The following is a 24,130-nucleotide window of genomic DNA, read 5'->3' as shown; positions in this document are numbered from 1 at the left end:
GATTCATTATGGAATCAGAAGAAATAGAAAAGGCCCAGCATGTTGTGAAGAAGGATATAAAGGCTAGGAGACACAGGGAAACTCAGAGCCATTACTAGAGATTTAGTTCCTCTGATGCTGAGTGAAGTGAGCAGAGTCAGGAGAACATTGTGCTGAGTAACAGCAACATTGTACAATGACCAACTTTGATAAACTTAGTTCTTCTCAGCAATGCAGTAATCTAAGATAATTCCAAAAGACTCATGATAGAAAATGCTATCCACATGCAGAGGAAGAACTATGGAGTCTGAATGCAGATAAAAACATACTGTTTTCTTTTTTTTCTTTGTTTTTTCTTTCTTGTGGCTTTTCCCTTTTCTTCTGTTTCTTCTTTCACTACATGACTAATGTGGAAATATGTTTAATATGATTGTACATGTGTAGCCTATATCAGATGGCTTGCCATCTTGGGGAGGGGGGATGGGAGAGAGGGAGAAAAAAAATTGGAGCTCAAAATCTTATAAAAGTGAATGTTGGAAACTTAAAAAAAAATTTTTCTTAATTTTAAAAAAGAAATTTAGTTCCTGAGACAAGTAAACAGGAAGAACTAAAGCTAAAGGGCCAGTCAATGGGAAAGGAAGGAGATAAGTCTATAGCTACCACCTGCACTATTGGGGCAGTAGGGAGGCAGGGAAGGGAGTATGTCTGGGGAGAGCTACTAGGAGTAGGGCTAAACAGGAGAAGAAGCACACCCAGAGATAGTACTCAATTATCAATCATTCCATAAACATTTATTAAGCACCTACCAGGTGCAAAGCCCTGTGCCAAGCAGTAGTACTCAGTACCCTTTAAATTTCCCATCCTGGGATAAAGCCTTGGTGGCCCCACCCTAGTTGCAGTTTTCAGTAAACTTAATTTAAGCCTTCAAAGGAAGTCCATAAAATGGAATCAGATGTCGTAGGAAATTATTGAAACATCCCTACTCCCTCCTTTCCTTTCCTACAAACTCAGAAGACAGAATACTTGACTTAAAAGAATTAGAACCCATGGATTTTTTTTTTTAAATAAGCACACATGTCCTGAACACATCAGGAAATACTTCTTTACAAAGACTCTTGTTTTGAATTCTCCTGGTGAGTAACACATGGCAGTGAGGGCCTTCAAAGCCAGGGCTTATATGTAATTAAGATTCACTTCAAGTCCTTGTGCTTCTGCACACAAAGTCCTACAATCTGGGCCTGCAGTTTGCACACTGCCAGAAAAGAAAGGTAGAAAAAAAATTAAGATTTCCACCAGGATATGGACAAATATAAATGTGCCCTTTTCAATCTAAAGGTCTTGCAAACTCTTACTGTTTCATTTGAATATTACTTAAAGTAGACTGTATCTTGCATTCTTCATCTCTTGGGAAAGCTTCACAGAAGGTGACAAGGGCAAGCAGGATGAAAAATACATTTAAATAAACTTTTAAGGACAAATTCAATTGGTGGAGGTTGGGAGAACACAAAGATTCCATGATACTGGCCCTGGAAACACAATGAGGCTGTTCAACTCTGCAGTGGTGGCAGAGGGAAGGTGTTTACCTGGGGTGTGGCAGCCTTCACCTGAACTTAACACCTTCTTCCTGTTGTTGTTTAGTTCTGTCTGACTCTTTGTGACCCCATTTGGGGGTTTTCTTGGCAAAAATACTAGAATGGTTTGCCATTTCCTTCTCCAGCTTATTTTACATATGAGGAAACTGAGGCAAACAGGATTAAATGACTTGCCCAGGGTCACACAGCTAGGAAATGTCTGAGGCCAGATTTGAACATAGGAAGATGAGTTTCTCTAACTCCAGGCCCAGCACTCTATCCACTACAGTGCCTCTTAGCTAGTACTGAGCTTAATACTGGCAGCTTACTGAGTAGTAAGTACGGAGTACTGAGCTTGGTTATTTCTATGTACCAGGAGGACCATCAGAAGTATAGTGCCTACCCAGAACTCACTGACTTCTTCATCATTTTTCCTCCTCTTCAGTTAGGCATTCTAAACCAATCCTTCATCAACTACTCCAATGGCAGTAGACTGAGCCTGAGAGTAATCTCAAACCCAAATGTGAGACTGGAACAAAATGAGACCCTCATAGTCCATTTAATAGTTAATTGAAAGAAGTTTGCTTAGCCATAGCAGGGGAAGGATATTCAATGTGGAAACAGTGTTGATTCAGCTGAACACAGCTTTTCTGTGCTAGTGTTTGTCATGCTGCTGCTTTGCTGGTCAGAGGTCTCAGGGAAGAGGAGGTGGAGCTTTTCTTGCTATCTCTTTGGTACTCAAGTGGCCCGGAAACTACATCAATATGCCCCAGCCTTTAACACCCTGAGCCAATTAAAGTTATAAGGATAGTTTCAGTATCTTTTAAGGAAAAGAACTAGCCTAGTGGACCCTGATAGATAGATATTCCACCTACTACAAATAGAAATACCCCTTCTCTCTTTAGGAAGTCAGATTCTAGGATTGTACCACTTGTCTCTCCAGGAGACTGGAGTTTGGAACTCTTGACCCTCCTCCAGAAAGCTGGAGTTCTATGTGGAAGTTGAGAGGTTATGCCACTGTCTCTTCAAATATAGGGTGAGGAATCTGGGGGTCAAGAATTCTCCCATTGGACCACATGGGTGAGAGCATGTCTGTCTCTACCATATGCCTCTGCTATTATCTGCTCCTAGGCTGGAGAATCCACTTCCTCATGAGTCCTGGTCTGCTCCTAGATAGACTTCTCTTTCTGGATCTCTCCAGAAAAAAAAGGGAAAGGACTGTACACTAAAAATGATTCTTGTGGCACAGAAGCCACCCCATGGTGCTGGGGATTTCAAGCACTGGGCACACTGTTTTCTTCTCAGAGTTTCTAAAATCATCAATTAAGTTAGAAAATGCCTCTCTTCAGTGACCTGTATAGTCATATTGATGGATCACCAGGAGCAATACATAAAGAAGTTTTCAGAATGGGTCGCAATCTACAACATCTCTGCATGACCAGAGAAAAGAGCAGGATCAAATGAATGATGGGAGCTGCAGTTGCAGACATAAAACAACTAGTTGGCACAACTGGGCTGATGAACATTGGGAAACAAAAGCTCCCTAATGGCTCAGAAATACTTCCTTCCTTCTATTTTACTTGGCAAATTGGGCCCAGATCCCCACAAGAAGACTTTGTGTACCTCTGGACATCTGGATGTACAGCCAGGAGCCCTGGAGGATGGCAGGAACAGTGAGTCTTTCACATTGGTAGAAAGACACAGAAAAAATTATATGGGAGAGGTTCAACTGATGTCAAAGGATTGGTGCTTGACTGGATAAATGCCCTAGAAGCTTTTCAGCAAACAAATCAAGATATCTCTGTTGATGTCAAATTTTGTCATCAAGGCCTGTAGGAATCTGGTTCTGAAGGTCTGGATAATTTAGTTTTCACCAAGAAAGATACTTTCTTCAAAAATGTGGACTCTTTTTTATTTTTGACAACTACTGGTTTGTGGAAAAGAAGCCTTGTCTGGCTTCAGAGGAATTTGGTACTTTTTTTTTTAATGGAGGTGGAATGCTCTAACAAATACCTTCATTGTGGTGTGAGTGGTGGTTCCTGTGTATGAGGCCATGTCAAATTTCATTACTTCGATAGGCTCTTTGGTGAACAGAAAGGGACACATTCTCATCCCTGGTTTTAATGAGTCTGTAGCTCCTTGAAGAAGAGCTTTATTTGAAAGAATATGCAAAAGATGTAGGAGCACAGATGCTTCTGTGTGACTCAAAGAAAGATATCTTAATGCATAGGTGAAGATACCTCTCCCTCTCCCTCCATAGAACTGAAGGAGTCTTCTCTGGTGCAGGAGCTAAAACTCATCCCTAAGAAAGTGATCAGCAAGTTATCGATAAGATTGGTGCCATTGATGGCACCTGAGGTCATCAAAGAACAAGTTACAAGTTGTTTGAATGCAAAATTTGCTGAGCCGAAGAGCCCCAGTAAGTTCAAGGAATATATGGGCCATGATGGAAAACTCTGGGTGTCATATTTCAATCATCCACACCATGTGACTGGGAGAAAAACCCTGAAAACAGTTTTTGATGTTGATTCTTGACAAGAGAAGGGGACGATATTCTTGTGAACTTGACTTTCCAGAAGGCCACAGGCAAAAATTGCATGCTACTGACTCCATGGTACTCATTTGCAGAATGAAAACTCAACAGGCACAACTACATAGAAGGGGGAAAAATGCTGGGTTCATGTCTTTATGCAGGGGCCCAGATGAATTGAGCCAAACCCTTTTTTTTTTCTCCAGAGAGCTGTATCTAACTAGAAAGTGAATTAATTTTGTCAATGGACCATTCTTCATTTGACTTAGGTGTGGATGAAGGTGAAAAACCTCTTATTTTCTTCTTTTCCTTCCATAAAAAATAAGTCCTTACGAAAGCCTTGAACATCTTACTTCTCTATACACATTCTGCAAATTCAAGTACAGCAACAGAGAAAAAAGTGTCCAGACTACAAGGACTACAAGAGTATCTGGAAGAAATGAAAAAAGGTATAAAAAATGGAATGTTAAAGGTAATGACAGCCAAGGAAGAAAGAATAACAAGGAGAATCCATAGCTTAAAAAAGTTGGTGGTAAGCTATGGGAAAACAGGTACATTGATACATCATTGGCGGAGCTGTGAAAAATCAATTTTGAAACTGTGTTCCCAAAGTCACTAAATTGTGTATACCTAATTACTCAGCCATACCAATACTGGGACTATAAACCAAAGAGATCAATGAAGGAAAAATGGGACCTATGTATATAAAAATATAGCAGCTTATTTAAGGGGCAAAGAAATGGAAACAAAAGAGAATGGCTAAACAAATTATGGTATATAAATGTAATGGAATATTCTTGCACCATAAGAAATGAATAAATGGATAGTTTCAAAGAAACTTGGGAAGACATATAAACTGATGCAAAATGAAGTGGGAACCAGTAGAACTATGTATACAATAACTTTGTAACACAATAAGAACAACTTTGAAAGATTTGAGAACTCTCATCAAACTCTCATCAATGCAATGACTAATATAATTCCAAAGAACTGATGAGGAAGCATGCTATTCATCTCTTGACTGAGAGATAAAGAATAAGACAGATTTTTGGATATGGTCAAATGCTGAAATTTGTTTTTCCTTGACTGCATATTTCTTATAAGGACTTTTATTTTTGAGGGGGGGAAGAGGGAGGGAGGCAGAGTGAGAGTGGGAAGGAGAAGATGGATAGAGATAGGGTAATGAAAAAAAGGATAATTGAGGTACCTTTTAAAAAATTGAACAGAAGAGAACAGAAAGGCCAAAAAGAATCACAGTCAAGTGGGACAATTTATTTATTATATATATTTGTAGGCCATAAAAGTTCTGAGGATCCTTATCCCAACTCTCATGCATACTTATGATTCAAGTCCCCTCAAGCATGGTGACATGTTTCTGCTCAGGATTCTAGGGGTACTGCTCAGGGGTTAATTGTGCCTTTCTAATGCCATCAGCTCAAGCCTCCACTGATGTGCTTTCCCGAAAGATTATCCATTGAGAATCATTTGAGTCAGCCAGCCTTAAGAAGAAAGGGATATTTACTAAAGTGATACAGTAAAAAGAGGTGGCACAAGACATCTTCCCAGAAGTCTGTAACTCTCCCACCAGTATACACAGAGTCTAGGCAGAGGTGGGCTCAAATTTAGGGAACATGTGTGGCAAATGTGAAATTCACAGCTCCTGGAGGCTGGAAGTCCTTTTCTCCCCTTTGTGAGATGCTCGAGAAATTCTCCCTAGGCATGTTGTATTTTCTTTCCTGGGCTCTTTGTGGATTCATAAACCTAGACCAGTCTGTCATTGGCTCCCAATGCAGACACTGCCATCAGCTGACCTATAGATGCCCCTTGGGAAGACAGGGAAGATAGATGGGAAGATGGTACAGCATCCTCCACATGCTTCAGAGCTTTCAAGATCCTCCTCTAGTCAAAGGAATGTGGGGAGAAGATTTAGGCCAGGACTGAAGCTGAGGCCTCTCCTATCCTTAGGGGGTTTTACTGGAATACCACCTTTGCTCCAATTTCTGTGATGACTCCCTTTTCAACTCCATAATATACAGATGATCCATAGGATATCTCTGTGATGACTCCCTTCTCAACTCTGTAATATACAGATGATCCATAGGATATGGCCAGTTTCCCTCAGCCCCTCTGAACTCTTCTGTGCAATGTCACTCCTGTTCCAATTTGCTTTTTGAACTTAGCCTAAAGCCTATGATCGATTGATTGATTGATTTTAGAATCAGCCTATGACTGAAATTGATTGCTTTCACTGGGTTAAAGTATTAGGGCATCATATCGCTTATTTTAACTCAAATGGGGTCACTTTATTGAGTAAATCAATCAACCTCATCCTTCCATATTTAAAAAGTAAAGCAAACAGTACATAATTGAGAGCCATAGCTTTGTGGACAATCCTCTTTTTTCTGTTCTTCTCTGTATATGGAAACATTTTTCTGATATTTCTTAAGTTTAGTATAAAAATAAATATGGTTTTAAAAGGAGATAAAAAGACTTAAAACAAGCAGCAGTGATAACTACTTCTTTAGGAAATTGAGACTTAAAATTATCAAAATGTAAAGCATTTGGCATGAGTGCTGATTAAATATTTAACATTTCACAGTGGTTCTGTACTGTCCCAACAATTTCTAAGTCCAGATCTTCTTCGAAGCCAGGCCAGGGCTTGGGCTCCCCTTTTTGTTTGTAGTCAAATCCTCCAATGTAAAAACTGCCCTTTCTGCCAGTCAACTCTGACCAGTGGACCCAAGCTCTCCAGCCTCTCAAATTCATGAGGTTGAATCCAAGACTGGACACATTCTGCCTTTTTTTTTTTTTATCAACACTTAGCACAGGAGTACTTAATAAGTGCTTGTTGGCTATCTGACTGACTGATTTGTCCATCTCTAGACCACTATTTGGTCACCTACAATCAAGGAAAGAGAGACAAAGCAAGAGAGGCAGTCAGAGGCCCAGGTTCAAGCTACCTATTTGGGTCCCCTTGCTCTAGTTTCCTCCACATTGGAGCAGTCACGTATAGTGGCCTCTCTTGGACAAGCTAGAGACATTCTGACATGACTGCTCTGGGTCGAGAAGGGAGGCTCAGCCTCTTTTAAAGAATCGCAGAGTCTGAAGCTTTTCCTGCTTACATGCTAATAAGGAAACTGTTTCACCATCCCCAAAGCACCCAAGTCCTTTAGCCCGGCTGGAAGCAAGGAGGATTACCCTGTGAATAAGCCATGTCTCCTGTTTACAAATGTTTTATCTAAAGTTGCAACTCCTTCAACATCCAGCACAGTGATTCACACATAGTAGGCATATAATATATTTTTAATGAATGCATGAATGACTAGGAGAAATAAGTACCCTGAGGTATTTAGACTCTCAAACCCAAAGTCTTTGATCCCCACTGATTTTTACCATGTGCATCTCAGTCCTGTTGAATTGGGAAAGATATAAAAGAAAATTTTCAACTGCTTCACAGTCCAGACTCAAAGGATTTTTTTTCAGAGACAGAGGCGTGAAAGAGGCAGTAGGATAACTTTACTTAACTATTTCAAATCTAATAGAGCTCCTCTTATCCCTGCCCTCTTTCCTCCTGTCCTTATCTACCACCAAAGAAGGAAGGTAGCTGTGCAACTGTAATTGGTTATTGGCTTCCAACCCTGCCTAGTGATCTTCCAGCCCTTCCTCACCCACTTTCTATGACCCTGTGGGCCTACTCCCATATCTTTCTTGGCCACCTGCTAGGGATTTGAGCCAGTACAGTCCCGTTCCCCCCCCCTCCAATCAGCAACTTTGTAGAGGTGAGAGCCCCGCCTGTAATGCTGACTCAAATTCCGGGCTGGGCCCTGTTTCCAAGCCTGCAGGGTCTAAAAATATCCAAACTGCAGCTTCAACAGCTGGCAGGTGGCCAGGCTATTTTTGGCCCTGGATAAAGGTGGGGATCAGGAACCCATAGATTTAGTTGAGGTTGGGGGCTAGGGAGGGGTCACAACCAGTGGATCCATAAGATAGTTTCAAACATGAACCATCACTCCTTGCCCTGAAATCAGTTGGTTACATAAACATAGGTTTAGAACTGGAAAGGACCATGGGGCCATCAAGTCCACCCTCATTTTACAGAGAAGGAAGCTGGGACTCTGAGACTTTAAGAGACTGGCCCAAGTCACACATAGGGCCATAGCTCTAGAGCTGGAAGGGACCTCAGAGGCCATCTAATCCACACACACCCCCTTTCATTTTATAGAGGAAGAAACTGAGGTCTGTGAAGGGGAAATGATTTGCCTAGAGTCCTACAACTAGTAAGTGTTGGAGTAAGGAGAAGAACTCAGGTATTCCTGCTATCAAGGCCAACGCTCAGACCATGACACCATACTGCCTCCCATGCAACATGAGTCTATACTTAGATGCTTATGTAGTTTTGCATTCTTGAGTTCTGATATTCTCCTAAACTCTAGGAAAATGAATTATAGGCAGGCCCTGGGGCATGAAGTTTTGTTAAAGACACTGCCAGCTCATGTAGCTGACAAGCTTAGGTGATTTGTATCATTCTCACCCAAGTGTTCCAGGAAGATAAACTGAAAACTCACTTGGGCTTCCTTAGGTTCTGGACCAGAAAAGTGTCTTTACAGGATCATAGATTTATAACTGGAAGAGGTCTTAGGGGTACTCTAGTCCAGTCCCCTTATTTTACAGAACTATTAGCTACATGAAGGCAGGACCTCAGTTTCAGAACATTGAGCAGTTGGAGAGCATCCAGAGAAGGGCCTTGACTCTCTTCCATATGAAATTTGGTTAAAAGAAGTTTAGGGGAAGTTTAATCTGGAGAAGAGAAGATTGGGAGGTGGCAGGGAGGAATGGGAGGAGGTCATGAAAGATGGCCTAAAGTACATAAAAGACTACCTAGGGAAGGGATTAAATTTGTTCTGCTTGGCCCCAGAGGGCAGAACCAAGAGCAATTATTGGTGGAAGGTCTAGGGAGGCAGATTTAGGTTTGAGGTCCAGAAAAGCTTCCTAACAATTAGACCTCCTCAAAAAAAGGAAGTAGTGGGTCCCACTCCCACCCCCAACTGAAGGTATTCAAGTAGAGTCAATAAACATTGATTTATTATGTGTGAGAATTGAGTGAACCATACTGCCTCTATCTTGTGACTCAATTCTGGGTCTAGCTTAGTTCCCTTTCTATTCAATTATGGGTTTAGTCCAATTCTGTCTTGTGAGAGAACTTGTGAGAGAATTGTGGGAATTGTGAGAAAGTTTTATTGCATTGTTTGAACCTTGCCTCATGTGACTGGGAAGCTGGACCATCTCTACCTGCTACTTAGAGACCCTTAACTAAATACTGGGGTTATGCTGACCAGAAACCGGGACTGATGCAGTGTTTTCTCACAATTATACATCTCAAGCAATCCATATGGCTTATCTGAAAACTGGCCCCGTGCTGGTCAGGCAGTTACTGTTTCCATGTTCCTTTGATTGAATACAGACACTTGGCAGGAGTGAGATGTTTCATTCTCTGATTTCAGGAAATTTCACTTGTTCGTGCTCCTCCTCCCAGCTTGCAAAGTCCCTAATCTGTCCTCCAGTTAGAAATCATATGGCCTAATTTTGTATCCTGGCTTCTACCCTGTTGTTTTCTTTTAATTAATTGGTCATATTTGATTGTTTTTAATGCATAAAAATCTGTTTCCCTCTGTATTTGGGGTCCAGTGCCAAAGCTGAGGAAGATCTGGTCCTGATTTGTTATGCAATTGGCATGCATTGCTTAATAAATCTATATGCTCAGAAGCTTGATCCTTTGTTTCCTCAGTCATTTTATCTCTCACCCACCACAATGTGCCAGGAGCTGTGCTATGCACTGGGGATACAAAGAAAGTCAAGAGACAGTCCCTGCCCTCAAGGAGCTCACAGTCTTATGGGTCACTTGTGAAGGATGTTGCGATGTGGATTTCTTTTCAGGTGTGAGTCGGACCAGATGACCTCTGAGGTCCCTTCTGATCAGAAATCCTTTGACTCTGTGACTGAGTCTTGTCTACATTTTAAATCCTCCCCAGCACCTACAATAGTACTCTGCACACAGTAGGTATACAATCAATGTTTTCAGTTAAGTGAATGTGGCTAGCATTTGTATGGCACCCTAAAATACTTTCCATATATTTTTCATTTGATCCTCACAATAACCTTGTGAGGTATGTATTATTATTATCACCATTCACACAGCTGCTAAGTGACTTAGGCAGTATTTGAACTCAGTTCTTCCTGTCTCCAGTTCCAGCAGTCCATCACCTCAATCCAACCTGGGACCTGAGCCTTAGAGCATAAAGACTTGGTGGACTTCTACGAGGCCCTTGAATAAAGAGCTTTTCCAGCATAGATTCCTGGAAGGTACCTTTGGCTCAAAGCCTGTATGTATAATCCAGCATCACCCCTCAGTCAGGGCCTTTTGGATTGGCTCCAGGGACATTTCAGTGGAGTTTTAAAGCTTGAGTAGGATTCCACAGGCAAGGACAAGGACAAAGCACTTAGACTAGGCAAGGGAAGCATATGGGAAAGGCACAGAAGAGGAAGGATGAAGTGCACGTTTGGAGGGTGAAGAGTAGTCTGGTTTGGAAGGAACATAGAATTCTTGAGGGAGTGGTGGAATGGGGCAGGGAATAATATAAGATCAGGCTGTAAGGGTAGAGAGGCACTAGATTGTGGGTGGCCTTGAATACTAGGCAAAGGAGTTTGAACTTTGCCCAATGGGCAATAGGGAGCCAGTGAACATTTCTGAGGAAAGGGATGATCTGTCCAGATCTATACAGGAGGAAGTCTAGTCAGACATCGGTATGATGGTATGAAGGATATAGAAATTGGAGAGGAGAGTGGAGGCCAGTAGGTTTGTTAGAAAGTGATCACAATAGTCCAGAGAAAGGATATTAAAAGCTTATGTTACCCATTTACCTAAAGTCCTCAAAGATAAAGAATCCTACATTTTAAACTTAAAATCTTGAATGAAATTAAGTAGTATAAAGGTATCAGGTTGACAATTCTCTTGAGTGACCATGTATTTTCAGCAGATAATTGTACCTTGAGCTAGCATCCAAGGAGGTTGGAGAACTGACTGGAATTCTGGGATTTGTAGTTCTGAGGGATACGCACTGAGAACAATTTGGCTTGGCACAACTTTTGAGTCAGAAAGGGAACTTGAATCATACCCTGGAATTTTAAAAAGAGATAAAACAGCCTTTAAGAGAGCAGACTGAGAGGAAGGACTCAGGAGATGGGAACTCCAGTCCTCCCTGAAACCTCCTACTGAGCCAAGGAAGAAAGAATCAGCGACTAGGGGCCGGGTTGGGGAATAGGTGAAAGAAGAAACCAAAGGAAGAGCTGAGCTGAGGCAGAAAAGAGAGAGATGAAGTTGGCAGTTCCAGAAGATTTATTCTTTTCCCAATTTTTCCTCCCATTGTCTGTCCAGTAATAGGCACTATAATATACTATGCTGACTTCTTTTACCTAAATGTTTCTTGTATTGAGATTTTACCCCAAATATAAAGAAAACAGGGGTTAAAAGGGAATATACAAAATTTAAATTAGGGCAGAGAGTCAAACTTCTGTCTAAATGTTCAGAATTTTTCTAATTGGGAGCTCTGAGCTACTGTGATTCCATTTGTAGCCACACTCTGGACTCTCTCAGAGTAAGGCCAGCTACACATCTTTACCTCAGGGTTTTAACAGTTCCCTTGAGGAGTTGTATAAGTCTTTCCCTTGTTCTGTTTGCTCAAGCCCCCATTCTGGTGTGTTCCCCCTCATTGTTAGTTGCCAACAATTAGCATCCCAGTTCCATTTAACCGATTCAAATTGATTAGATTTTACAAAGGGATATTTACTTTAAAGATATAGAAAAAACAGAAATACATTCACCTTCCCTTGAAGGGCACAGTCTCCACTATATCGCTTTGATCTCTGGAGACTGGTATCACACTCAAAGTGGTATCCCACCAAGTCCACTGCGAAATGTGACCTAGGCAGTGAATGAATGGATGAGGCCACATATTTGCCAGGTAGGTTGTTTGGGACTTATCTCTTCAACAGCTAATTTTCAGCAATTCCCCACATGAGCTCCAGCTCCTGGACCTCTGGTGCTCTGTCTCTCTTTCTTTTGATTTTTTGACACAAACTCATAGCCATTTCCAATCTCTTTCATCTAAAAGTAGGAGGATAGACACAACAGAGAAAAAAGCACCAATAGGGCCATGCACTGGTAAGACACATGCCCTCTGTGGGGAGATAAAGACCTGAGGACTCTCCCCCCACTAATAGCTTAGTCCAAGGGTGAGAAACCTGTGGCCTCTAGGCCACATGTGGCCTTCTAGATCTTTGGGAGTGGCCAAGGACTTTGACTGAGTCCAAGTTTTACAGATAAAACCCTTTTATTAGGGGGTTTTGTTCTGTGAAGTTTGGATTCAGTCAGAGGGCTGCACTTGATGACCAGAAGGCCGCATGTGGCCTTGAGGCCACAGGTTCCCCACCCCTGGCTTAGTCTTTTTCTCCTCACTTGAACACAACCAGGCTGGAATGAGGACTTCCAACCCCCTTACTTTGGTTGTTTTATGCCTTTTAAGGGTAGCCCAGTTCTAGTTAAATAGTCAATCAACAAGTCACCTCTTCATGACATGGCAAGCAGACCAGAACCAAATGCTAACTGTCTGCACATGTTCCAGTTTAGGGGAGCAGGGCCCTATCATTATATGTCATCATGCCTTTTTGGACACAGATTCCATAGTTTCTTCCATGTTAAGATTGTATCAGACATGTCTGTTATGCATGTTCACCAACAACACACCCCCAACCCATTACATATTAATATTTTTCTGTCTCTTATAAACCCCACAAAACAGCAAATAAAGGACTGTGGAGATCTGAGGGCCATTATTGTTTTCATAGACCAAAAGTAAGTTAATTGTTATAATAGGGTACAGCTAATTCAATCTCCAGCTCCTATTGTGAAAAAGAAAGTGAGACAGGATGGAGACAGTTGAGGCCTAGTGAGATTTAACTCTAAAGGGAGGAGGGAACACAAAGGATAAAATCCCTTCTGCAGCACCACCCACTAATGTTACAGTCACATTATTCTACATATTTCATTGTTAATATGACACTCATTCTTTCCAGGCATGAAAAGTATAAAAGCTTCAAAGTAGTTTCCACAATTTATTCATTCATTTAAAAGACATATTGTTCATAAATGAACATCTCTTAAGGACCTACCATGTGCCAAGTGGCACTAGAAGAGATACAAAGTTTGGATAGGATGTGGCTCCTTCTGGTATCTAGTGGGGGATAAGACACTTCTACCAATAACTACACTGCCAAATGCTACATGAACTACCTGGTAGGAAAGTGTAAACAATGTGCTAATGATTAGAGCTCTGGTTTCAAAGTCCTAGAAGCAGCAGCAGAGAGAGCCCTGGGGTTGGAGGCAGGAAGTCCTGAGTTCAGATCCAGCCCCAGAAATGTACTAATTGTGTGATCCTAGGTAAGTCACTTAACCTCTGTCTGCCCAAGTTTTCTTTACTGTAAAATAAGAATAATAATACCACCTACCTCCCAGGGTTGTTGTGAGGATCTAATGAGATATTAATTGTAAAATTGTAGCATGATACCTACCAGACTTGGGCAAATGACTTAACCTCTCTGAGCCTCTGTTTTTTCATATATAGAACGTGAATAATAAAAAGTGCACCTCCCTATGTTGTGAGGCTGTTGCTATCTCCAAGAGATAAAATGCCTTGCAAACCTGAAAACACTAGATAAATGTTAGTTATTAGTATCACCTCATTCTTCTCAATTTGTCTAAGGTCATGCATACTAGCAAATAGCAGGGTTGAACCTTTAAACTCCAAATCCAGAGCTCTTATTATAACACTATGCTAATTTATTCACAAATATCCCCTTTGTATTTCCACACATTCGGGTGTTTTTTTGTTTGTTTTTGTTTTTAGTGCAGGAAATTGGGAGGTACAGATAGACTTTATGCCTGTGAATTGTTCTCATATTTAGTGCACAAAAGTCCATGGTGGAAATTGACTTGTTTGGTTCCATATCCCAGGCCAACAAGACTCAAGTTATCCAGATTTTCAAGATAACCCAGTAATACTTGCTAGATGGGAACCAGTTTATAATCCTCGGCCAAACTGGAGCATCAGCCTTTAGATAGTATTAATAACTCACTATCATACAGCTAATTCAGTTTGTGAAATACTGTCACAGGAGCATAGCAGCAATGATGTAGAGATGGAAGGAACCTTAGAGGTCATGGAGCCCAACCTCTTCATTTTACAGATGAGGAAATTGAGGCCCAGAGAAGGGAAGGCCTAAGGTCACACAGGTAGTACATGGTAGAATTAGGATTTGAACCTACATTATCTCATTTGGCCCACCCAACAACTCTAGAAGATATTGTCCCCGTTTTACACATAAAGAAGCTGAGACTTAGAAAGTTCAAGTGACTTGCCCAAAGTCCCATACTTGGCAGGTGGCCAGCCTGGACCTGGAACCAAAGTCTAATGCTATTTCCACTCTCTCGACGGTCTCTCAAGCACACATCATTGCTAGGCCTCAAGGTGACACATTTGAAGGGTATCATGGGAAGGGCCTTGGATTGGGAATTAGGGGAGGTAACCTTGAACCTTGGTTCTTATATTGTTGTTTTGTCCTTTGTCAGTCATGCTCAACTCTTCATAACCCCATTTGGGGTTTTCTTGGCAAAGATACTGGAATGGTTTGCCATTTCCATCTCCAGTTCATTTTACAGATGAGGAAACTGAGGTAAACAAAGTTAAGTGACTTACTCAGGGTCACACAGCTAGTAAGTGTCTGAGGCCACATTTGAATTTGGGTCTTTCTGATTCTAGGCCCAGCACTCTATCCACTACACCATTAAATGTACTATTTCCTGTCTCTGGGACTCAGTTCCCTCATATGTAAAATAAAGGGGTTGGAATAACATAAAACTTAATACTCCATAATTATAATGATTGTTCTTGGCCCTGGAAAAGGGTTGAGAAAATGTACCCCTCTCTCTTCATTGCTGAGGTGGGGGGAAGGGGGTGTGGAACATTGTATACACCATCATCCATGGTCACTGGGTTGGTTGGTCTTGCTGATTTGCTTTTTTGTGCTTTTTTAAAAGTCTATGCTACAAAGGAAGGCTCACTGGGTAAGGAAAGGAAAGAATATGCTCAAAAATAAATGTTCCAGGAAAAACAAAAGGCATATGTGTATGTGTGTATATAAAGAGATAAATACACACACACACACACACACACACACACAGATATTTTGGTTAGGCAATGGGGTTAAGTGACTTGCCCAGGGTCACACAGCTAGTAAGTGTTATATGTCTGAGGCTGGATTTGAACTCAGGTCCCCCTGAATCCAGGGCAGGTGCTCTATCCACTGTACCACCTAGCTGCCCCTAAATACATATATATTAATGAAAGGTTGGATTAGGTGATCTCTAAGCTTCCTTCTAGCTCTAGAGCTTCTTTGAAATTATTTTTCAGCACCCTTCACAGCCATGTTAAGTGGTCTTTAGGAACCCTTCAAAATAAAGTGACCTGCTGGCTGTTCCTTTGAATAAAATATCTGGTCCCTGCCTGTTTTTGTATAGGCTGTCTCCTATGCACGGAATGCTCTTTCTCTTGGAATAGGTAACTCTCTCTTCAAAGCTCAATTCCAATGCCACTTGTGCCAACACGAGGCCTTTCCTGATCCACCCACTTAGTGCTCTTTTCCCACCCCATCAATTATTTTGGATTTACTTTGCATATTTTTTATATTGACTTCTCTAAGTACATGTTGTTGCTCTCTGTAGAATGGAAGCTCCCTGAGGGCAGGGACTGTTTTTCTTTTTTTGTCTTTATAGCCCCAGCACAGTGCACATTGGACAGTGCCTGGTAGACACATTGTAGGGGCTTAATAAATACTTATTGAATTGAAATCACTGGCTTCCTATGACCACACAAATATTACCTTTTTATTGCTTCTGGGAAGTCTTTTTTTCTGTCACCTGACTTTCTTCCTCTACTCTCCCTTCTATTTTCTCCTTTCATACTTTCCCTCTGCCACCTCACTCTCTAACACCCTCTTATTGCCTCTAACATACTCAGCTCCCTTCCTTTATATTATCTTTTTTGCAGCTACTGATTGGGGAAGAGGATAGGGAGATCAGAGGAGCTGAGCCTTAGGCCTGCATATTCCCCAAGTAACCCCTACATTGGCTGAAGGGCAGGAAAAGAAGGGACCCTTCCCCATGGGGTTGGAATTATTTTGTGGTTGATGATAATTGACAACAACAGCATATATTTCAATAGTACTTTAAGGGCTACAAAGTACTTTGCTCATCTGAAGAGGCAGTCTACTGTGGCGGTGCAAGCATTGCATTTAGAGTCAAAGACCTTTGGTATTAATATTAACTCTGTCCCCTTACTGCTATGTGATCTTAGGCAAGTAACTTAACCTCTCTAGCTTTCATTCTCCTTGTCTATATAATGAAGCAATTGGACTAAATGGCCAACTATAAATCCACGATCCTGTAAACTTGAGCAGTACAAATGTTATCCCCATTTTACAAATGAGGAAATTGAGGCTTAGAGAAAGGATGTGAATTGTCAGGATCAGTCCAAACTGATATTCAAGTACAAAGTATGGGAAACATTTTAGACATTTTCTCTTTTGTATACAAGCCTGGAATTTAAGCTTGTGTTGCTTGGCTAAACCCAGAGATTTCTGAGAGAGGGGAGAGGAGTGCTAGAATTTCTGAATTCAATGTTCAAGTCTTAGTTGAGAGAGACGGCAGATATATTTGGGAGAGTTTCCAGGGGAAAAGGCATCATTCCTTTTCCCCAAATGAATATTTTTAGCTAGGAGCCAACAACCAGATTAATCACTACCATTTTGCAGGATAAACCCTTGGCTAAGCCAGAGAGAGAGACGACCTACCACAGTGGGTAGAGTGTTGGACCTGGAGTCAAGAAGATGTGGGTTAAAATCACAGCTCTGACACTTATTAGTATAGCAATGATAGACTCTAGACTTACTCTCCCCACAGTATTTTAGGGATAACTCTAAGGAGTTGTGTGTTTATGTGTGTAGGGAGGGATGTCTTTTTGATGGTTTTGGTTTGATTCCCTGTTCTGCTGTGTTCTCCCCAATATTTCTGTCAGTGTGTCTTTTTAAGAACTCTAGTAAGCAGCCTGCTAACAATGTATCAGGCCTTCAAGTGTTTGAAGACAACTGCATGTCTCCTATTCTCTGGGATATGCATCCCCAGTTTAGGGATTCAAGCCAAGTTTTCTGATTCCAAGTGCAACATTCTAGTGCAAGTATTATTGCCATTTTACAGATGAAGAAACTGAGATTAAGGGAAGTGACATGACCGGTTCAAGGTCAAAAGGTACTCAAACCTAGGTCTCCCAACTACAATGGTATTTCCATTGTACCCACAGTAACATGCTTGATAAACCTTAGGGTGCTATGCAAATGTCTATTGTTATTGTTATTACTCTTCTCTACACAATATGCCTTTTAGTCAAATTAATTGTTTTTCAAGCTCCATGTGGTAGGGGAAAATATCTTAACCAGTCCCTCATCCTCATGCAAGTTAGTCTAGTTTTCCCCTAAAAGGTATTGAAACTGGGGCAGCTAGGTGACACAGTGGATAGAGCTCTGGCCTTGGAGTCATGAGAACCTGAGTTCAAATTTGGCCTCAGACACTTGACACTTACTAACTGTGTGGCCTGGGACAAGTCATTTAACCCTGATTGCCTCACCAAAAAGCAAAAAAAAAAAAAAAGAAGAAGAAGAAGTATTGAAACTATCCTCAAGACTTCATTGCTCAGGGAACCTTAAAGGCTCAAACTATTGACAGTTCCTGGTATAAAACAGTCTGGAGAAGCTCCAGGGGTGATCTGATGGTTGGCTGGAAGACCACCTAGAGGCAGGGGTAATGTATTCATTCAGCTGAATCAATTCATTGTCCTTGATATAGATCCTTGTTGAACATCCTTCTCCTTGTATGGCTAAGTAAATCTCCTTTTATTAACTGTGGAATGATTTACAAGTGTCTCTTTTCAATCCAATATCAAGCATAAACTGCCAGTGGACTGAAGTAGGCCCAGCACAGAACAATTGGCATAGTCATGTAGGATTGGAATGGAATAATCTAAAGTAGGAGATGGCCAGGGCAGAGGAAGGTAAATCTGCATCAGCCTCCATGCTTCTAGGGTTGCTTTTGGTGATGCCTCTAGAGAAGGCAGTCACTTACTGTTCAATACTCTCTATCTTTGGGAGATTTATAGAGTATCCTGTTTATGGCCATTTAGCAAGGAGATGCTGATGTGAGTATACTCTTATCATCAAGAAGTGTATCCTGAAGAAAACTGTCACAAACTGCTGATGGTTGATTTTGTTTAATGTCTTGTATTTGGAAGTGATAGTAGTCTAAGCCTATCAGCTGGTAGACCTACCTAAACCTGGGTGTGGGCCAGGGCCCATCTTCCTCACCCTCCAAATTCTAATTTGGGGATGGTCTAAAAAGCTATATTGAAGGAGTTTCTTGGGTGCTTTTTATGTGGCACTTAGGAAACCATCAGGAGATGTGCCTTGTGGACTTTATAGAGAGGCACTTGAAGAGAAATTGCTACCAAAGGCCAGAGTCTTCTCTGGAAATGGGCAAATATACCAATTGCACCCAGTCGATTTTCCGAGGACAGGGGTACTGCATCATTTTAAGACATTTAAAAAGAAAGACAACTTCTACTCTCACTCCTAAACTGTGAATTTTAGTTTTTAACCTCCCCCTGGGATTTCTAGTGAGGTCACCTGCAGGGTTCAGGCTCTCCCAGACACTAGCAGAGATGCCTACAGCTTGGATGTGGCAGATAGAACACAAGTACTGGCCTATGGCAGTCTCTGGCTCTTTGTTTGCTGATTTTGTTGTTTTGCTTCTGTAAGATATGTTTGTCCAAATAAATTTTCTAGATGTACAGATGTGTGACGCATAGGTGGCAGAGGTAGCCATCTCTGGAATCAGGCCAATCTCTCTCTAAGGAAGACTGCAATTTCCATCTTGAAGGGAACAGAAGGACTGGGGTTGGTGGTTTTCTCCTTCCCTTGTCTGCCTCTAAGAGGCGTATCTTTCTGCCCCCACAAGTATTGATGATTTGGGGGATAAGACTAATTCGGGACAAAAGAGGCTTCCCTGGTCACTCTTAAGGGGAAGGACAGCTGTGAGCTTAAATATGCCACATTGGCCCCTTATCATCAAATAACTACATAAAAGACCATCACAAATAGCAGATGGTGAGTAAGCCCGAGAAAACACCAAACAAAAATTGGAGACATTATACAGATTCTAATATACCAGAAAATACATGAGAGTGAGTGAGTCCATTAAATGGGAGTGAGATGAGATATCAGCTCAAACTAAGAGAAGGGTCCTGATCCAGAGGGGCCTAATTGAAGAGTTTTCTCTCCAAGGTCTCTAAGTAGATGTTTTGGGTTAGCCCTGACTCAGGCCAGTGGCCTGGTGGCTTAATGGAACAAAATGTGACACATGTAAGTCAATTCAACAGTTAACAAAAGATTTATTTAGCCATAGTAGGAGGATATTCAACAAGGTTTTACGTTTAAGACACTTCAGGTTGATTCAAATGAATGAAGCTCCCTTGCCTTAGTTGCCCATTGTTCAATAAATTGAAAGGGGGAAACATTTGCATGCAAATTTGGGGAGAAGAATCAAATGTCCTCTCAGAATCCTAATGTCTTGAAAAGTCACAGAGAAAGTAAGATAAGACTAGCAGAGGGCCTGCAATTGGATGTACCCTGCTTTGATGGTCTTAGGAGAAGAAGAAAATAGTATCAAATGGGAAATGTAATGAACTGGAAAAGAGAGGTGCAGGAGGGGAAGAAAACTATCTCCCATAGTAGTGATTGGGAGTAGGGCATGAGGAAGAAAAGTGGAACAATGGAGTGGAAGCAGATTCTTCCGATTATAGATCACTATCTGGTCCCCCGACCAACAAGATTGAGGACTAGACATTTTCTCCACTCCTCAGTAACTCTAAAGTAAACAAACAAACCAAAAGAAACAAAAGGAATTATTTGCCACTGGTAGAGCAATTACTGGTGTCTCCAGAGGACAAGGAAGGGAGAAGGTCCCAAGGTAATACAGTAGAGAACACTAATCCCTTAGTGGAACCTCAGCACCCTTCTCTCCAACAACCTCCATGTTCTAGCAGGGCCTGTAAACCTACCCACGGGATGGTGCCCTCAGGCCAACACAAGAACTTTCCTGCCACTGCTGTCTCTGCTGGGCCATACCCACCTTGTCCATTCCCCGCATTCTGAAGCAATAAACAGTGGACCTCAGTGCTACACAGCCAGATAGGGAAGAAGGGGATGTTTAGGAAAACAAGGGACACATTCTACTTGGATCAGCTACCTTAGGGAGTCCCAAGGTAGAAACTCTGCCTAAAACACCCACTCCACCCTTCCCTCAGCCTGAAAAAAAAAAGTGCCAGCCATTGACTCAGAGCAGCCAGTACTGAAGAACAGAGGGAACTGGGGCTGAGGTCCAGTGTGCAGGACTGGACTGGACTGGAATCCAATTGGGGACAGTCTTGTCCCCCCAGAAGTTACTTGGGCTATGTAGAGAGTAAGGCTACTGAAAAGTGAATTCCTCATCAGGGGAGAAAGCTGAAACATCTTTGAAATCCAGACCTGGGGATAAACCTACCATTAAAGGCAAAGGAATAAAAAAGTGAGTAGCAGGGGCACAGTGGATAGAGCACCTGACCTGGACTCAGGAGGACCTGAGTTCAAATCCAGCCTCAGACACATAACACTCATTAGCTGTGTGACTCTGGCTAAGTCACTTAACCCCAATTGCCCCACCAAAAAAAAAAAGTGAGTAGCAATGGAATATACTTTGATCCTAGAAGTGATAGGGAGCCACTGGAGTTTATGGGATAGGGGGTGACATGATCAGACCTGTACTTTAGGAAAATCACAGCTGAATAGTGGATGAACTGGAGTGGGGAGACACTTGTGGCAGGAAGACCAACCAGCAGGCCACTGGAGTAGTCCAGGCCTGAGGTGATGAGGGCCTGCCTCAGAGTGGTGGCAGTGTCAGAGGCAAGGGGAGACCTAGGGAAAGATGTGAAAGTAGAAACAAGAAGCCTTGACAATGGATTAGGTAGAGAGAGGGTGGGTGAGAGAGAGCAAGGAGGTAAGTAAGGATAACACTAAACTTCTGTATGAACCTAGATCAGGGGTGGGGAACCTGTAGCCTTGAGGCTGCAGGTTCCCCACCCCTGGCCTGGACGAATGGGAGGATGGTATTACCCTCTACTGTAATAGGAAAGTTAGGAAGAGGGGAAAGTTGAGGGGGAGAGATGATGAGTTCAGTTTTGGACAAATGTGTTTTACAAAGGTTTTATTGTCTTTTGTCTCAATTTGGGGTATGGAAATAGTGGGGAGTGAGAGGCAAGTTGGAATTGGGTTGCCAGAGAGGGAGAGAGAGAGAGAATGATTGAAATATGTTTTTGGCAATACACAGAAGAGAACTGAAGGAATCCCAGAAGGAATGAGATACAAGCAAGACAGTTTGGCAAAGTTGTATCTTCAGCTTGGCCCAAAAAAAGAGCTGTGAACATACCTTCCCCCCTCCCCCCAACTTCTCTTCCCCCTCCCCCCAACACCTTTTCAGCTAGGGGTCTACCGGTGTACAACATGACATAGATTATCAGATTTTTCCCCCTCTTGTATATTGGCTGATTTTAAAAAGTTCTTCCTTTCTTTTAAAAAACAACTCTTTGTTAAATAGGATAGCTCTCTGGGAGGAGGTAGAAAGGTAAAACAAAAGGTAGCAAAAATGCATTTAAAAACTAAAATCACATGTTGAATTTATTATATACTTAAAAAAGAAGGCAAGAGAACTATAACAAGATTCCCATTTTCACATGCAGTCCTCACTTTCTATTCTACGGCAGATATAATGCTCATTTTAGTTGATATTTGTCAAGTACAGCATTTTTAAAATGGGAAAAGCCAAAAAATGGAAAGGGGAACCCTTTCAGATGTAAAGGAAGCATTCCAAGCATTCCACACCCAAGGAATAGCTCAACTGCATATGAAAAGGTCTGAGTAGACAATGAACTTCCCTCCCAGGAAACAGCCCATCCCTGAACAGCCTGACTGCCATACCCAGTAGGACTGCAGCCTAGCAGAAGGATGCCCATTGGCCAAACTACCCACCCAGGAACCCAAGCCCAGCTGGGGAGGGAGGAGCTAGCTTAGCTGCTTCGTGACCTTCTCTGGCCAGACTGACAGCACTTTGATCATTGCAGCCAGCAAGCCTTGACCTGTAAAGAGCAAATTCAGGTAAAGCCCCTATCCATCAGCTAGCTATGTTGCACCCTGAGAGGAGCCAGCCCAGCCCAGCCCAGGGGTGGAGTGACTTGCCAATCACCAACACCACCATTGACTTCATGACGACTCTGCCAAGAAAAAAGGACATTGAGGCCCTGCTGCCCTCAAGTTGTAAGTCGCCTTGGCCAGGTGTGTTCCCTACAAGTATGCCTCGCTGTCACTTTAACTGATGTTCTCCCTGTCCACCCCTCCACCTGGCATGTCTTTGTGGGTGAGTGGACCCCAGATTTCTGTTCTCCCTATATTATTTTAATGTAGCAGCTCCAACTGGGTACTAGTACTAGTACTCACAGGTTGGGTCCCTATAAGTAGGCAGAGGATTGCTTTCTGAAGGTCCTGGGAGTAGTCCTGAGGAGCTGGGAACCTAGCACTGTCATGCCTACATCCCCAAGGGATTCCTTCTCACTGCATTCCTCATCCCTACATTGGACTGCCCTTGGACCATGTGACAATGAACTGGCTTGCTGGTTTGTATATAGGCCCAGAAGTGTTTCTGATCCTTTCAGCTAATCAAAAAGTGTCTCCTATGTGGCTTCATTTGTATTTTTCCAATGATCAAAGCATTTTAATGCTCTCAAATATTAAGGAATTATTCACTTTTTGATTGTTTGATTCAATGAAGCTGTCTAGGCTTTCTGTGATTATGTTAATTGGGTGTGGGTAGAAACCCTACTCTTTTTTTGGGGGGGGGGCTAGGCAATGGGGTTAAGCGACTTGCCCAGGGTCACACAGCTAGTAAGTGTTATGTGTTTGAGGTCAGATTTGAACTCAGGTCCTCCTGACTCCAAGGCCAGTGCTCTATCCAGTGCGCCACCTAGCTGCCCCTCTTTTTTTTAAAAATTAATTTATTTTGATTTATCAACAATCACTTCCATAAGCTTTTGAGTTTTAATTTTTCTCCCCCTGCCTCCCCAAGATGGCGTACCATCTAATATAGGCTATACGTACATTCCTATTAAATATATTTTCACATTAGTGATGTTGTAAGTAAGAATTAGAGCCAATAGGAGGAAGCACCCTAAAAAGGAAGCAAAACTCGACAGAAGAAAAAAAATAGCAAACAGTATGCTTCGATCTGCATTTAAACTCCACAGTTCTTTCTTTGGATGTGGATAGCATTTTCTATCACGAGGCCTCTGGAGATGTCTTAGATCCTTGTATTGCTGGGAAGGGTTAAGTTTATCAATATTAGTCATCACACAAGGTGGCTGTTATTGTGTACCACATTCTCTTGGTTCTGCTCATTTCACTCAACATTGAAACCCCACTCTTATAAGAATAAATGGCTCCTCTTTTTAAAAAATTATTTTTCGCTAGATGCAAAAAATCAATATTTTCTTCTTCCCCCTATGAAAAAGAAAAAAAAAACCCTTGTAACAAATATACATAGCCAAGCAAAACAAATTCCTGAATAGGCCCTGTCCCCCAAATGTATGTTTTATTCTGCATTCTGAGTCTTTGTCAGAAGATGATTAGAGTTCTTAAGTCTTTCAAAATTGTTTGTCTTGACAATATTGCTATTGCTATATAAGTGGTTTTTCTGGTTCTCCTCACTTCCCTCTGCATTATTTCATGCAAGTCTTCTAAAGTTTCTCTGAAA

At 41.9% G+C, this 24,130-nt stretch overlaps 1 pseudogene; it reads left to right on the top strand.

Moving 5' to 3' along the window:
* Positions 1-2,885: 2,885 nt before the first annotated feature.
* LOC110196497 (cytosolic non-specific dipeptidase pseudogene) lies at positions 2,886-4,261 on the top strand (annotated as a pseudogene).
* Positions 4,262-24,130: the final 19,869 nt, after the last annotated feature.

The sequence above is a fragment of the Phascolarctos cinereus genome, unplaced genomic scaffold (genome assembly GCF_003287225.1).
Source record: "Phascolarctos cinereus isolate Bilbo 61053 unplaced genomic scaffold, phaCin_HiC Scaffold_8;HRSCAF=390, whole genome shotgun sequence".
In the NCBI taxonomy this organism is placed as follows: Eukaryota; Metazoa; Chordata; class Mammalia; order Diprotodontia; family Phascolarctidae; genus Phascolarctos; species Phascolarctos cinereus.
Note: the sequence above shows the minus strand (reverse complement) of the source record. Positions and strands in the feature narration are given on the sequence as shown.